At 42.1% G+C, this 16,608-nt stretch overlaps 1 protein-coding gene across 2 annotated transcripts in view; it reads left to right on the top strand.

Annotated features, from left to right (window-relative positions):
* The window catches only part of LOC118330200, an 80,982-nt gene that overhangs the window by 51,145 nt on the left and 13,229 nt on the right, over positions 1 to 16,608 (top strand). The window lies entirely within an intron of this gene.

Genomic DNA, 16,608 nt, shown 5'->3' with positions numbered 1-16,608 from the left:
TGTGTGTGTGTGTGTGGAGTAAGGAGGAAAAAGTCAGACTTTGGTTTTGGTCCAAGACAGGAAAACGCTGAAGTAAGCTCACCCGTCACCTCCCAGACTCCCGGATAGAGCACTGGCCTAATTATACCTAATGCAGATTATTTATTCTTTTAACACTCTTTTAACAGTGTGTGTGTGTGTGTGCGTGTAAAAGCCACCACCAGTCTAATGTGGTAGTGTCACAGAGGAAGAGGTCATGTGAGGACAACTGCACTGAGGATGTAATGATATATTGGGCTCTTTTTCCTGCAACAGATGTGTGTTTTCTGACAGCTTGTTTTTTTCTCCCATTTCTTGATTTGTGTCAGGAGCTGAGACTCACCCATTTCATGCTGTACAGACAGAACAGAACAGCCCCCACAGGCAGAGGAAGGAGTTTGGTCTATTGAATGATGTCAGTGTTTGGAGAGGATGAGTGTGTTGGTGGTGGGGGGTTAGATGAGTCTGGCGGAGTCTGGTGGGGGAAGTAACACGAGATCCCCCACAGAGATGCTAAACTCCATTACTGACTGAAAGAGAGGGAAGAGGGCTCTTTACAAGGATGAAGGAAAACGTTCCACTTTTAATCTGTGTACGATCTAAAAATAGCCTCCCCTCTCTGTCTACTGCCTGCTTGGGCAGGCTTGTTAAAGAGTCTGTCTCCAAAGAGAGAGAGTCAAAATGCTACAGAGGACCAAACAAAAAGAAGAGAGAAAGGGACATGAAAAGAGGGAGGGATTGAGATGGAAAATGGAGCACAAGTGGGAGGGCAGAGACAGAGTAAGAGCAAAAAAGGCAAAGAAGAAAGAATGCTGGGAAAGATGTGGGACAGATGAATCTTCAAGAGTGTGAGAATGAGTTTATAAAGCTGCTGAGATCAGACTCCTGTGTTGTCAACTGTTCCCTCTCACCACACCAGTTAGCCAGCTAGGCTCAATGCTATGCCATTACACACCTATTTGGCCCCAAGGCTTTTGTGAGTCTTGGTGATGCAATAAAAGCACCTAGAGCTTGGAAATGTGTAATAACAGACAAGCTTTTACAGGGCCCGGTGGCATGGCCGTTCTCTGAGAGGTTCACCACACAAGCAGTGAATCACACACACGACATAGTCACCCATTCTTCAAATGCTTCCCTGCTTTCCAGTCTCAGTGTCTGACTCACAACTAGCTACTGTAGAAGTTCAGCCAGCCACCCAGCCTGATGTGTCATCCTCATCTCTGTTACTGTTACGTTGTTCTTTTTTCTGACTTCCAGGAAAATGAATGGAACAGGTGAGTGTTGGTTTGTTTTCAGTGGGGACTGGGATTTGGTGATTTGCGCCAAAGACTTATGAGAAGCGTCTAACAAAGAGGGGTATGAGTTCTAAAAATACTAGACACTGTCTATGGGACGTTGTGATCCTCCCTTGGAAACTAAAACAATCTTTGGCCTTATTCACTAACATCCATCTGCCCAATGGTAAGAGAAATTTCTAGACTGCACACACCCATGGTTTTGAACAATTTGGAGCAAATCTAGCACAGCTTCGACCAGGTGGATTCACTGTGATCTTTACACTGAGAATCTACTGTCTTTCTACTGTGAATTTACCGACTGGTTAAGACCCAACTCTCTGTTTGTTTGATTTTAACATTCCAGCTTAAGGAGGAACTAGTTAAGACAACCCATCATCCTTTACGCTTTCTTTTCACATACACACTCACACTGTGATTGCCAGCAATTACATATTGTTCAGATATTCACTGAGATGGCATAAAAAGCATAGCATTGGTTGCCAAGTACACAATCACAGCAGTGCAATTACTCAACATCACTGATAAACGACATATGGGCCCTTCAAGTCGAGAGCAAGATCACATAAATAGTCATATACCTTATCGGGAGTGCTTTGTTTTACTACTGTGATGTCATTTTCCCCCCTTAAAGCGTGGGTGCTAACCCTCTTGCCACCATTACTTTTTTCTTTTTTTTAACAATGGAACATCAGCTGGGCGCCTGTGGAGAGATTGCATCATTGAGGTTATTCAACCCTGTTGGAGCAGCAGCAGTCTGAGTAAAAAGTCCCTCACCAAACAAACGGCATTCATAAATTCCTCCTAGATTGTAGCCAAGTGCTCAAGACCTGATGATGTGTGGACTGTTTGACTATGGTCATGATTGCACACACACACACACACACACACACACTGCTGTCACCGCACATTCTCTGCTGACTTTCACTGCTGCTTTGAAGGAATGGTGGTCACCAATCTTGCCATAGTAAGGGCGGTATTTCCAATGTCAGATAAGAGCATGTCTTTGGGTAGATTTTCCATTTCTATCTTTACATTAAGTTTTCACTGACACCACGACAGAGGTTTGAGTTTTCACTCTCTTTCTTTGTTTGGTCAATGCTTTTAACATTTCAAATCCCCTTTAAAACTTTACAACCTTATATTTCGTTTTAATTTCCCTCCGCTCCTGTGTCTTCTTGTATGATAGAAAGTGGATAAGGGATGCAGAGAATCTACTCTCTGGAGAGAAAAAAATGCCAATCAGATGTGAATGTTCATTTGTTATTCTTTTCTTGGAACCGTTGCATTCATGTACTCCTCCACATAGTTTTTAGTTCATGAACTTTAAATGTTTCTTTTTTGTGAAAACAAAAAGAAGTGGATGTAATTCTTAGTCTTTTAATTCATTTTGTAGCAGATGAAGAGGACATATTATGACAACCCTACATTTGGGTCTGTGATATGCAATGCTTGCATGCAAAAGCAGGCGTATCCAGTGCACATTTAAAATACATCAGACATAGTCAGTTCTCAGTGAGTGGAAACAGAAAAGGAAAATAGGATCAAAGACATGTAAAGTAATCACATTTTACATGTGAACAGCTCTTATTTATTTAGCATTTCTACAGATTCAAATATTTATACACATTTCTTAAATTAAGGTGCCTATTCCTGACTGCATCTTTGACCAAGATCAGGGTGTGTTTTGGTGGCCAATGGTCCTCACATGGCCCCTAAAGACCCACTAGCCCGAGATTAATGGCTTTCCTGCTGCCCCAGAGATGCAAGCTGTGCCAACACAAATTGTTGGGCACGCGATGCTGGCATGACAAATTGCAGTGAGGGCAAAAGGGCAAAAGGCTGACCACAGTCCAGACTGGCAGTTTTTCTCGTGGAGCTACATAAAGGCATTAGGATAACAATGCAAAGCTCAGAGGTCAAAGGTGCAGGGTTACAGACCCTAGCTTGTCACTCTGTCTCAGCCTTTTAATGGACCGTGATAGGGCTTCCGATCCCAACAGCTTGGCCAAATGGTTTATTCATCAGAGCTGCTCATGGGTGCAACACTAACACATTTTGTGCATACAGAGGTTGACACATAAATTACAGTGTGCTATCCTTACCTCAGCTTGCGCAAATGGAAATGTTTTCATCTGATTGATGTGAGTAGCTCTGAAAGCAAAGAAAGCTGGCAAACTGTACAGAAACAGTCACTATAGTCAAGTCATTTGTGTTATTGATTGTGAGTTTACAAGCTGTCAGAAATGTGAAACATCATTATAACAGTATACAGTGAAGCATATACACAGTGAAAAAGATAAACAGCCATTCTTAGTTAAAAACATGAGCTTAGTCCCTCTTTCACTTTTGTGTATCTTAGTCACTGATTTATCCTAATTTTTGATTTCAGAAACTATTATTCCTGATAATCCCTAATGGTTTCTTAGTCTTTAGTGACTCATATATTGTATCCTGTCTCTGATTTGAGCACTGGCTATTGTCAACACAATAGTTCAGTGTTTGTTTAATGCTTTCCAAGTGCTGATTTTGTGACAGTCTGATATGGCATCACATTCTTGTAGTTTTACCTCCTGCGGTTTAAAGTCAGTTGACTATATCAAAGTGGAAAAACAGAGCCTGTAAATCATCACTGATTCTCAGATTAGATTTTCTTGAAATACACGCAGCATTATGCTCATGCACACACATTTGTGGGCATGAATGTTTGCATGCGTTTGAAGGTCAAGAGGGGATCGTTGGTGGTTGTTTATGCAGAGACTGTGAGGAAGCAGAGTGACTGTGAGAACCTGAGTCTTGAACACTCTGGGTTTCTTGTCTTTCTCAGTCACTGAGGAGTAAAGCGTTTGAGCAGATCTAGATGCACAGCAGCTGTAAAAATAGGAAGGAGAAGGAAAGTATGATTCATGTGATGGAGGACAGGATTACTCCAGCTTGCATATACTGTTCTGCTGCACCCTGAAGAGGATCCAAATGATGTGCCCAAGTCAGGCCTTATCAGCCAGCTCCCACAGTGACTGAGAGAGATGGATTGTGGGAAAGACCAGTTTGATAAGGGGACAGCTGTGACTTAAGACATGTTGATCAAACTACAATTACAGCCCCAGTGCCTTCTTTTGATGATGAATGATGCCCTCAAAGAATTTTTGCTAGAAGTGTGTTTGAGGTTTGAAGTGTGTAAACACTCTCTGGTATCCAGAGGATTTCTTAATATTCTACCTTGAGACTGCTACACTATGCCACACTTATGTCAAGAGAAGTTTTGTGCTTTTACTATGATTTGAGCATCTGGTGTAGCATCAGCTGACAGACTTGGAATAAATCCAACTTATTCATTCTATATACTTTCAGAAAAGCTAACTTATCACAGGAAATGTTTATCTTTTGTACGTTTTATGTAAATACTCTAAGTTCTATATTTTCCATAAGACATTGAGAAAAATATAAGTGTATAAGTACACAGCATTCTCTTTGGGTCGCTCTTTGGCTTGGCGTAGCTGCCTGCCTCACACGCAGGCATGTGAAGCCAGAGAGGTTGGGCATGGGTGAAGCACAGAAGCCACTTTCTCTATCCCGGCCTCCAGCTCTGGTCTCCAGTGAGCTTGAGCAGGTCTGAGGGGAACAACGTGAGCTCTGCCAGGGCCTTTGGTTTGTTCCTCAGCCTCCAGTCAGCCACTGACCTATAATAAGGCCTCCTGTTCAACATGGCAAAAGCAATGGGGAGAGTGGAAAAGAATTTTGAGTAGTCCAGGTTGACTGAGTTTGTTGATCGACCATAGATTAGTCCTGTAAACACAGATTTGGTTCTGTCAAATACACTGAGCTTAATCAGTAATAGCCTGTTGTTTTTGACAGGCTGTAGTGATTCAGTATGAGTATTTTGATGTACCTTCTCATCTGTGCAGGTGTTGACAGAGCCAGTTAAGCACGATCCTGAAGAAGCCTGTCTGTCTGGTTGAATCAGTGGCGGTGCTGTCTACGCTGGTTGGACCCAGCAGTAATCCTGCTGAATCAGTGGACATGTTGTCTCAGTAGTGCTGTCCTGTCCAGCATGGATTAGATCAATACTGGTGTTGTGTAGTGTTGGGACAGCGGGGACTGGATCAGTACTGGTTTTGTTCCAGCCACCATGGGTCAGTCCTACACACTCTTCTGTGGCTGAGCTGTGGCTGTATGAATGGCTTCTTGCAGTGGCCGTACAGAGCGTCATTCTTCTCACCCTCATCAGAGGCTGACATCCGAGGGGGAAGCCCAGGGAGCCGGCAGGCTAAATGTTTTTCTATCCCCCTGGTAGGAATGGACGTATCGGGTGCTGTTTTAATGCGTTTAAAGTATAAAAACAAGGCAGTGTCCAATGACCGAAGGTAGGAACGACAAGGACAGTAGTGAAAACAGACTGTGGCTCTGGCCGTTTGCCTTCCCCTTGCAATATACAGGGGGAAAAGCGAAAACATCCAGTCCAGGGACAGACTCATCATTAATGCTCTGGGTTTATTTGTCTTAAGAGTTATTTGCCCACTTTGCCATTTCCCAAAGAATCTTAAATACCCCTGCCCCCTTGGCCCTCATTGGGTCCCTGTTTAAATAGTCCAACTTGATGGGAGTCCAATATCCCCAAGATCCTGTCCTTCCCACTGTTGCCTGGTCTAGATGAGACAAAGTGAGCATTCCAGGAATAGCAATAGAACTCTAACACCCATACCCACCTGCTCCCCTCCCCCCGAGACAAGGATTTTTTTTACTCTGCACCCATTCTCCTCTGTACCTCCAACTGTGACTGTGAGGGCTCCCATGCAGCAACAGTTTTTCCACAATAAACTAAAAGTCTCCCCTCAAACTTGTCCTTTTATCTATGACCCTTGCTCCTCTATTTCCCATCTTATGTAACAAGATAAATGCCAGAGGTGTGGCTGTGCCAGACAGACAGACATCGTACAAATGCTTAACACCAGCACGTTTCACCTCCCCAGTCTGGGGGCAGCACTGCCACAGCTCATCTGTCAAGCACCACTGAGAAGAGGGAATGAGTGTCCAGTTGATCTCAATGCCTCAGAGAGGGGAATATTTGTGAATTTTAAAATAAAGCCATCCTGAGGCTGGTAGGGGAGAAGCAGGGAGGAGCATTGGGGAGAGGATGAATAGGGTCCTGTGCTCAGCCCTGGTTGGACTGAACCCCTCTGTTTGCGCTTTTTTTGGCCTTGGCACATAGGGCCTGCCTGTGAGGAGTGGGTCGGAAGCAGGAAGTGGTTGTGTAAGGCGATCTGCAGATGCAGCACAGAGCCCCTTTTCAACAGCAGACCCCTTGGTCCCATTCTGCACAGCGACACATCAGGTAGTCCTCCCGCTGCAGCCACAGCAAGACACAGGCCACACCCACATGCGACCAGGCTGAGAGATGGAAGAGATGAGACAAAAAGATAGAAAAGGACACAGAAAGAGGGGGAACAAAAATTGGGAATGATGCAAGAAGGGGATGGAGAGGGAAGGAAAATGACAGTGTGGGCTTCTGCTACTCTAGTCAAAGATATTTACTGGAGCACTGCTGAGGTCTTAGCCAAAATTTGACATAGTTGGATAACAGTCCAAATTGTTTTCGATGAAATCTTGCATTATTGCAACACAAGGAAAGATGAAAATGATATTGAAATCAGACATTGAAAGATCAAGCTACAGGTGTACAGCAGGTAAATCTTTCCATGGCACAATATTGACAAACCTGATGAACTGTAGCTGTCTGCTGTAGAAAAATTGCTGTATTATCCTATCCCAGCTCTGAAGTAGATTGGCAGTCAAAGCCCCAGGAGCTGGAATCTGTCTCCTCTCTGCTTGACTTCCTTTCCTCTTCCTTGTAGCCCCCTTCCCTCCCTCTTTTGGACTTTTGCATTTCCCAGGCGACCTAATTGTTGTAGGTGAATTGCTGAATTCTGTTCTGTATCTGATTTCAGATCCTGTAACTGCCCAAGGTCATCATTCCCCCCCGCTCGGTATTTATAGATAGTTTTTGCAGCTGCAAATAAAAAGGGCCTCACTCACAAAGGTGGACCATTGACAAAATACTAATTTTAAACACTAAGCAGGAATTCGAGGCACTCCAGCTAGTCCATCACATTCCCCTTCATTTTGCTTTAATTGTGTTGGCTATTTCCAAACCATTACCATAAAGTGGTTTTGAGCAGGATGCATACCACCTCGTCTCCCGCAGTGCTACATAAACAAACACAGTAAAAGGATAAAGTTAGAATCCTGCTCAAATGTCACTAAATGACAGCTCAACTGAGCTTCACTTGAATGAGGCTTTTGTTTGAACAAGATTCATTGTTATTGTTTCCAAGCACTACTTTAGGTGTAACTAAGCTGTTGAAGTGGACCAAAGTGTTGGGGCCCCAAAATAGAAACAATTATTTAATGGTGTTTGTTCGGGCAGGGCAACTTTTGTGTGTGAGTGCCCATCAATGCCAGAGTGGGAACCTCAGTAGTAGTTTGACTTTATTTTAGTAATGTAGAATGTATTACTGAAACAGAGTTTGTGGTTTGTGTTATTGTGACATAGATTGAAGTGTGATGAAGTGATCTGGTCAAATCGATGTCTCTGGTAAATCGTTTAGCTCCAGTGAGCCTTTGAAGGTCTGCCCAGGCCAGGGAAAGCTTTGAGAACTGAGACACAACAGAGAGGAACATAGACACAGACAGAATTCAGCTCACTGTCCCACCATCACGCTAATAAAACCAAACAGATGAAAAACATGCTTCACTGCCACCAAAGCCCTGCTGTTTTGTGATTATGTATATTTTTGAATACCATGTCATGCGTTGACACAGGCTACTTAGGAAAGCCTGAGTCGTAATTAGGTCATTTGGACATTTCCTTGGACTATTTAAAGGGAGGCAGGCAGGGTGAATTTGGAAAATGCTGGTACTGACTCACGCACACTGTGCCTGGAATTCCCTCTTTACCAATGGCTAAGGGACTACTGATTTTGGCATTGGTGCAAATTGGACTGAAGAATAAAAAAAGGGAGAAAAATATTACTCAATGTTTTTTTTTTCTTTGCTACCCTTTCCACCCTTCTCTTACCATACAGTACTGGAATAGCTGCTGGAGAAAGACACTACTCAGGTTCACCCCACTCCAAATAACTTTAGCTCCTGATCTTATTCTTTGAGTTAGCTGTGTTGCTTCTAGCATTAAGCCATGACTGTCAATCATGCGCTTCCTCCACTAACGTTCATCCTAAATCTTCTACAAATGTTTTTGTTTCCTCCCAGCCCAGATCCCCCTACCCCTTAGTTCCTGTGACCTAATGCCAAACTGAAGAGATTTGCTTTCATGTGCGAGTGGGTTGGAGAAAGACAGAAAGACAGCAAGAGTGATAGAATGAAGGAAAGAAGTAACAAGGCAGTATAATGCATCTGGCACTGTGGTTAGAAGCTGATGAACTTAAGAAGGTGGAAGTTTACTGATGATGGTTTTCAGGCCCTATTCTTTTCTCTGCCCCACCCTCCGGGTTTTACTTTTGAGCTGTTTCTCTCAGCATACATCACATACTACCTGGTGCCAAGTCTAAAGGAAATGAATCACTTCCTGTCACGCGTCTGCTTGCCCTTTGATTTAAATGTCTGTATGCTAGCCTGTGACCCCAGCAAGACAGCATCAAATTTGACTGAAACACTTTTATTCATCTACTGGGGCTTAGAAAAGTAACATTATACCTACTACTCTATAAAAACCTACTACCAAACTGCATGTCAGCCACAGAATATATACTGAAATTATACATGAAAGAAACTGCATGCGTAAATACTGAACAACCACACTAACAGTGATGCATATATATACAATTATACTCAGTTGAGTGTGCAAATGTACTCACACGCATTCGTAAAACCTGAAACGCTCTCCTTTTCTCCTAATTGCAAACATGAACTTAGACCAAAAGTTCATTTTCAAATAGTGCTTTTGTATATTGGCCGGCTCTGTATTCTTAGAGGGAAACTGTATTTCAAGAGAATTAGCTTGTTTCATTTGGCATTGATATGTGGTGCATTTATGTAGCGTATTTTCTCCTTTCTCAAGGTTTAAGGAAAACCCCTTTTACAATCACATGTTGGAACTTGACTTTCGGCTCTCTTGTTTGGAGATAGATGCAAAGAAACCTCCCTCTGAGACTTACAAGCAAAGGTCTCCTGAAGGTGAAAGGTTATGAGTGTGGCCTGCAGGTACATTGGGAATTACACCAAAAAAACCTAATCATATTTTTCTCTGATGGATTCTGCCACTCCCAACCTGCCCAAATCACACTTCAAAATAAGTCTTCCCAAACGAGAAGAATAGGCAAGAAGCCTATCGCTCTTTTTCTTTCATGTTTGTCGTAAAAACATTCATTAGAAGGTGATAGTGTGGAGGCTCATCAGCCCTAAATAACTCAGTAACAGCTGTGTACATCTGAAACAAATAAAGCCAGGATGTCACGTTTATTTTAACAAGATTAAACTTTATAAGGTCTTCACTGTACTTGTAACTTATTTGTTTCACAAGAACACATGGCATGTCAAATTCCAGATGCTGGTAGGGTTGTATCTAGTTCTTTTGCAGGAAAATATAGAATTTTCTGACTGCTAAAAACATTAGCCCTCGCTCTGAAGTACCAGCCTTATGTCGCCTGTAAAAATCATTATCGAGCTTTTGTGACACTGCACCCTTAGTTATGCTGTGTGTGTATGTGTATTGCTGAATAAGTGTTTTGCCACTTATGCATTATGTATGAGGATAAAAGAGCTTATGTCAAAGCATGTGGGGTTAGTGACATGAGGACACAGTTATCTATGGCCCTGCCTGCCTGTGCATGCTTGTCTTAGGTGAGTTTGTTCATTGATTCATGGGAGGGAGGGTGACGGGTCAGTAAGAAAACATCAAGTCCCCCGAGGCCACTGGTTGTAACTCTGCCTCTGCAGGCCTAGTCTTCTATCTGGACTTTCACCTATGTGTTAGTGGGCCTGAACCCCTCTCACTTCCTCTGGCTTCCTTGTGGTAGAGGATATGTGAATGTTAATGGAGCAAAAAATGCAGTTCCTACATAAATTTAAGGCTTCCTCTGTAATGCGTTCCTAAATTAACATTAATCAATGGGAGCCTGTTGAGTAATGCTGTTGAGTAGAGCTGGAAAACACTGGAACCACAAAAAAAGGAAATACAAAATTCATACTTCTGTATATAAAGTTGAATGCTATTGTAGTTCTTATGTGTGAGTTTGCAGGAGCTGTTTGCATCTGCCTTTAGGTTTGCACACATAAGTTTTTGTTCATAAAACTGAAAGAATGAAGATGAGAGGAAGAGAAAATGTTACGTGTGTCGCATCTGCAGAGAAAAATGAACTTTGTCCAATCAGCATTTAAATGTAAATAAAAGTTCAAATGAGGTTTGATTTCTGGCGTTGAATGGGAAATTGATTGTATTACTTTTTTGTTTGTAGCTTTTTGCTGGTTCGGTTGTCTTTAACATTTTGAAGCACAATTAAAACTAAAGTTTTATGATTTCCTTGTCATGTGTGGTAGAAACAGTTGAAGTCAAGATGGCCATATTTCATCCTTCACCTCTTGTTTATGTGTGTGGGGGGTCCATTCACCACATCCAGATTCAATATTTTTCACCCAGTCCACCTTAATGTGGCTCTCTCGCTGGTTACCTTTTAACCAGGGTGTAATTGCTGAGAGTTCATGACGTCTGTTAAGGTGTGTGGTTTGGTAAAGAAAGTATTAATTGGATGTCCTTTACCTTCTGAATATCAAAATATTTGTTGCCCATATGGGTTATCTTTTTAAGTGTTGGTCTTTTTAATGTGTGCTATAATATAAACTGTCTCTGTTAAATATTCACACAAAAATTCAAGACTTTAGCCTCAGATGTAACTACGATAATTAAGTTTAAGGTTACAGAGGGCTGTCGTTAAGGAATCTTTGTCCTATTCCATCTGAAAGTCTCTTTTACATTTAATAAAACTTTGTTGATTTTGAGAGGCAACCAAATACTTTGGCCCAGGCAGAAGAAGGGACAAGCAAATATTGATCTGTTGAAAAAAGGATTGCAATAGGAACAAAACCCTAAAGAAGGATTTTGCCCATTAAGCATAAGGTTATCATGGAGAGTCAAATTTTGTCTAGCTTGCCCTTTCTCTAATATCCGGTTCTACTCAGTCATGTTTGAAAGTCCATTACCCACATTACCTGCTTTTGCACAACCATACAAGTAATATTCCACTGACATGCAGAAATAAGGGAAATTGTGTCAAAAAAAGGAAAAAATAACCTTTAAACACTCTAAAACAAAGATTCCATCATGTTTGTGGAATGCTGTGGTTAGCAATATGGAAACAGACTGAGTCCAGAATCCAGTGGTTAGAAAAAAAATAAATAAAAGAAAAAACTCGTCTGAGAAAGAGGAAAAACTTGGGAGGGGGTAAGGGGAGCCTCTGGAATTACACACCAAAACCCCCTTAGACACACACACACATGCATGCTCACAGACACATACTGAGACACTCAGACACATACACACATCACACACATCACACACATACACTTCTTCCATCTTTTGCTAACCACATTGGGTTAAGGGTGGGGTTAGGGGTGGTGGAGGTAGAGAGGCACGAGTATAACAAGCGCTCACTGTTTCATTTGAAGTGCTCAACCTTTGGTTTCTCCGGCATCTTTCAAATATTCTGAAGGCTTCTAACACAACGTCACCACCACAGAGGCAGACAGATGACTCATTAATTATGATCTGTAAATCATCAGTGGAGAAATTAAGTTTGTAAACTACTGACAGACCGCTACTGTTCACACTTCCAGAGCTTCTGTATTAATAACTTTGTGGTGGTATAGTTGTGAAAGCATGCTGGGCTCTCCTTACATCGTTGACATATCTCTCCTCCTAGTCTGCCTTTCAATGAACATACGTGCACAGATCTTAAAGGCAAATTACTTGCATAATGGATGTTTCCAAAAATACAGAAGAGTAGGCAGGCATGCTCACCGAGGTTTTGGCGGTGTGCCCCAGTATGGGCCTGGGCCAGCCGTTCTCGCTGCACATTCCCTCCGCTGGCCCAGTCACGCTGGGAGAGGTGTGAGGAGAGCAGTCAGACAGCTTTTATTCTGCCACCTGATCCTAACCCCCGGCATCCCTCTGATTACACAGACTACTGGAATACATAGCACACACTGAATATGGCCCCTTCGCTTCTTAGTAGTATTTGCCCACTCTGGCTTTCTCTACTACTTTTGTCAAGATTATTCTTCCTCCTCTCCATCACCTCTGATCCCATCACCCCTCATCTTCATCTGTCTTCTCCCTCTCAGTGGTCTTTGAGACGACCTTGTGGTGATATTTCAGTGAGCAAGCATCTGGAAAAGCTGAACAAGTTGGGAAATTCCTGCTAATGCCAGTTATTGATTTACATTATTATAAAGGGAGCCATTGTTTGTAGAAGTGGATTGCTCGGCCTGCTGCTGTCCTTCTCTTGGCCCTAATAATGCCTTGTGTCTCTGGAGAGTCATTGTCTTCAGGATCTAACTGTTTTGTGTGGTATCTTACGCAAATGTTAAATTGCTGCAAGATCGCCTATCTCTGTAGCTATGGTCTGCTTTTACCATTTCTTTTAGCCACCTTTGGGTACTCTCCTGTTACAGAACACACATCAACAGAAATGTTGAATAGCTCAGAAGAAATAGACGCTGAGCTGTAGTCTTTTAAGTTAACTGACTGTGAGATATGGAGCTTATTGGGGCCTCTTGGAAAATAGAAATTGCAAAAGCAATTACAAGCTTATGGCACTGATGTGATGAGTCTACAGAGGTTTTCACAGTGCTACCAGCATATTTTCACTCAAGCCAACACCACATACATCCTGCACCAAAATGACAGGGAAAAGACTTTAAGGAAATTGAGTCTTCATTCAAGCACCTTTTACCCACTCCCTCACCTCTGAGAGAAACTAATACATGCCCTTGTGTAAGTAAAAAAGTTTTGCAGTAAAGCAGTTTTGTTAGTAGTTATGTACTTGCACACACAAAAACACACACGCACCTATACCACAAACACACCAGTTCTTCAGCACTCAGCAGTCTCAAGCATCAGGGTGGTGTTGTGGTGAAGCCATATGGGGCGCTGCTGCTTGAGAAACTTGGTGATTTGACAGGAGGCCTAAAGAACACACACACACACTCACACAGCCTTAATTGACTTGTAAAACTCCACTAAAACACACTTTTATGGAACAAATTTTAGACCAGTCACACAGGATTTGATATCAACTTGTGCCCAGCTTGCAATTTTGCCACCGCAACACTGTCTTTATACGCAGTCCAAGAGCATTTTATACTTTTTAAGATAAAACTGAATAAACCATACCAAAGACGCCACCAAATTGTCATATTGATATGCGTAAAGTCTGCGTGTGAAGTAATTCTGGCTTGTGTGGAGGAGATTGGTGTAAGAGAAGAGTTATTGAGCTTTCTCAGTGCTGTAGGGGAAGTAGACAAGGCATTTGTAAGGATAAAAATTACCCCCTTACTCTTTATAAACTGACAGCTCTGGCTTTGGTGCTACTTCTATAAGGCCCCTGTGATCCTCATACAGCTCTTTTTGTTGCTGGAGGCATTCATCCTCAGCCCCAAACCTCATTGGTTGGTCTGGGCAAATACAATTGGGACTATGATGTATGATTGTGACTGTTGACTCTGCAGAGCTGGATCAAGCACTTCCTGGTGGAAATGCTGGCAGGGCCATTCACACCAGTTTCCCCAACCGGTGGCTGAGGTAGCTGCAGACACTTCTGCTTTCAGATTCTGTGGAGCTGTAGAGAGGATGTGATTTTTCACAACCAGCCTAAACTCAGCCAGGTTGCAGCCTCAAGCCTCCCTCCCAACCTGCTAAATACCTCTGGGAGGTTTACCCGAGGATGAGACAAGGAAACACTTGGCAGAGAGTGATCCCTCTGGGTAAAAGTGGAGGGTCACTCACTAATCCATTTGTCAGGTGGTATCTGGACACACTGGCTACTGCTCTGTGGATATAAAAATACCCCTGAAGATACATTCCTATAGGCCAAGTTATCTGATTTTTGCATCCCCGGGTCCTGTCCTCCTCTCTCTGCCTGTGACAGGGCCTTGACTTTATACACTGAATAAATTTGCCCTTTGGGACCACATGTCTGCCGCAGGGGCCCAAAGCCTCTTCAGTCCACTCCTCTGGGGCTGTTAGCCCTCATTTACACTGCTAAGTAGTCAACACACCATGCTGACTTTAGAGGTATACCATTAATAAGGCAACAAGACATGTCATGCTTTAATTGTGAAGAGTATTATGATATATCATGACTGTATGTGGTTTGGTTATTTTACCATGGTTCACAAAGAATTCATTTGTGTGCAGTCTGTCATCATCTTTCTGATAATCAGTATTAATGTATGTCAAACAATCTTATCAGATTAGATAGGATCACTATGAAAGGAATCTAGGTGTGTTGCAGGAAAAAAAATCTCTATAGAGCTTTCACTGTTGAGCAAACTGCACTAAAAAAATATGACTGTCATTCATGCCTTGTTTGACTTTGTGCTTAAGCAACAAAAGCAAAGAAAAGTTGTATTTGGTTGAATAGTCTCAATTAAAAAATGCATTACTGTAAGCTAGTTGATAAATGATAAGCACCTGGACTTTTAGAGAGGCATTTAGGATGGAAACATCTGATGCTGATCTTAAAATGACCCTGAGAGGGCAGAACGACAGAATCTCCTGAGAGATTTATGAGCATGGAGTTTTGATGGACATTTTCACTTCGTTTTTGCACAGGGAATATGCTTCTTCAAGTTGATAATAGGACACTGAATTGATTTTTTTGTACACTAATTTAAGATGTCAGAATTATCAATGCACTGCACTCTGAGGGTGAATGTTGACATATAGTTTGAATATTTTGGCTGCTTGCCCCTAACTGGTTTAAAATGCATGGTGCAGAGAAGCGATGCATCCTGCTGTAGGTGTGTTTATTCTGCTGGGTCAGTCGTCACCTGATTCCCAATGCAAAGCTCACATGTGCCACATTCATACAGGAATACTGCAATGTATTTGCACTGTTTTTACTCACACCTTCCTGGTTATGACCCTCCTAAGAAAACCTTAAGAGCACCCCCTAAAACTGCCAGGAATTTGTCTTGGAAGGACACTTTAGCAGGGTGAATGGTAGTCAGAACAGAGACTTGAACCCAAATCCTCTGGGTAAATGGTAGTCTCTGGGATCTCTATGCCACCCCCAACACTGGCTTTGGTAATAGCCAGGGGAAGCAGACAAGGAGGTGGGATGGAAGTTTGGTTACGAGGCCTAGAAATTACATTTTGGTGCTAACTCCAAGTTTCATCTGGTCTGACCTCAAAAGAAGCAGAGGCAGTGAATGGCCAAAGTAAACTGGGACCTGAGAAGCTGTGTCTGGGATGCCTGAGGAAAGGCAACAAACGTCAGTGTGCCCACAGTTCTCACTGTCTAATGGCTGACTGACTAATCCCTGATATTCCTCCATGATCTAAACCTGCAGCACTCTGTAGCAAAAGAACACTGTGGCATTGTGTCCTTGCTCTTAAGGAGTCTGTGATTCATTTACTGGCAGTGCTTTTTGGATCCATGTACTGTATTTTTCTCATCCTCAGTACTGTAGTTAGCTTCATCATTTCAAGACCAAATGGGTTTCTTTGTGTGATTGTTTATGTAGAGGATATTGACTGTGACGCTTATACAGCCATCAATCTACTGTTGTAAAGCAGAAATCCAACACTCAGATGAAACTGTATTTGCTTGTTTAAAATGTATTTTTATTGTTGTGAAGAATAAAGAATGTAACTGTTAGTAGTATCTCCAAGACTTGGAGTACTGGAGTTTGGCAGTGTTTTGAAATTCCCTATTGATTACACTGGTTCTTTGTGTAGCACCACAGTGAAATGCTGCAATAGTGCTCTCTGCTGGCAGAAACTGGGAATATTGCAATTGTACTTACTCTCACACATGAAAGTAGATTTCTGAATTGTTTACATAAAAAAACATCTTTTAATAACTTGTTAATAACATTTGTTTCATGTGCAGATTTCTCACATTCCTATTTTCCATACTAATACCTGGATAAAAATATGATAAATAAGTTTTTTGTTTATTTTAAAGAAATAATTATTTCATCAATGGTGTTTAGTGCTATAGATAATATTGCTGGATTTTATTTTAAAAAAATCACATAATATGGTCACAAACATAATTGT

Source organism: Morone saxatilis, unplaced genomic scaffold, assembly GCF_004916995.1.
Source record: "Morone saxatilis isolate NCDOM2014 unplaced genomic scaffold, NCSU_SB_2.0 Contig2, whole genome shotgun sequence".
NCBI classification, from domain to species: Eukaryota; Metazoa; Chordata; class Actinopteri; family Moronidae; genus Morone; species Morone saxatilis.
This window is presented reverse-complemented; position numbering and strand designations above follow the sequence as displayed.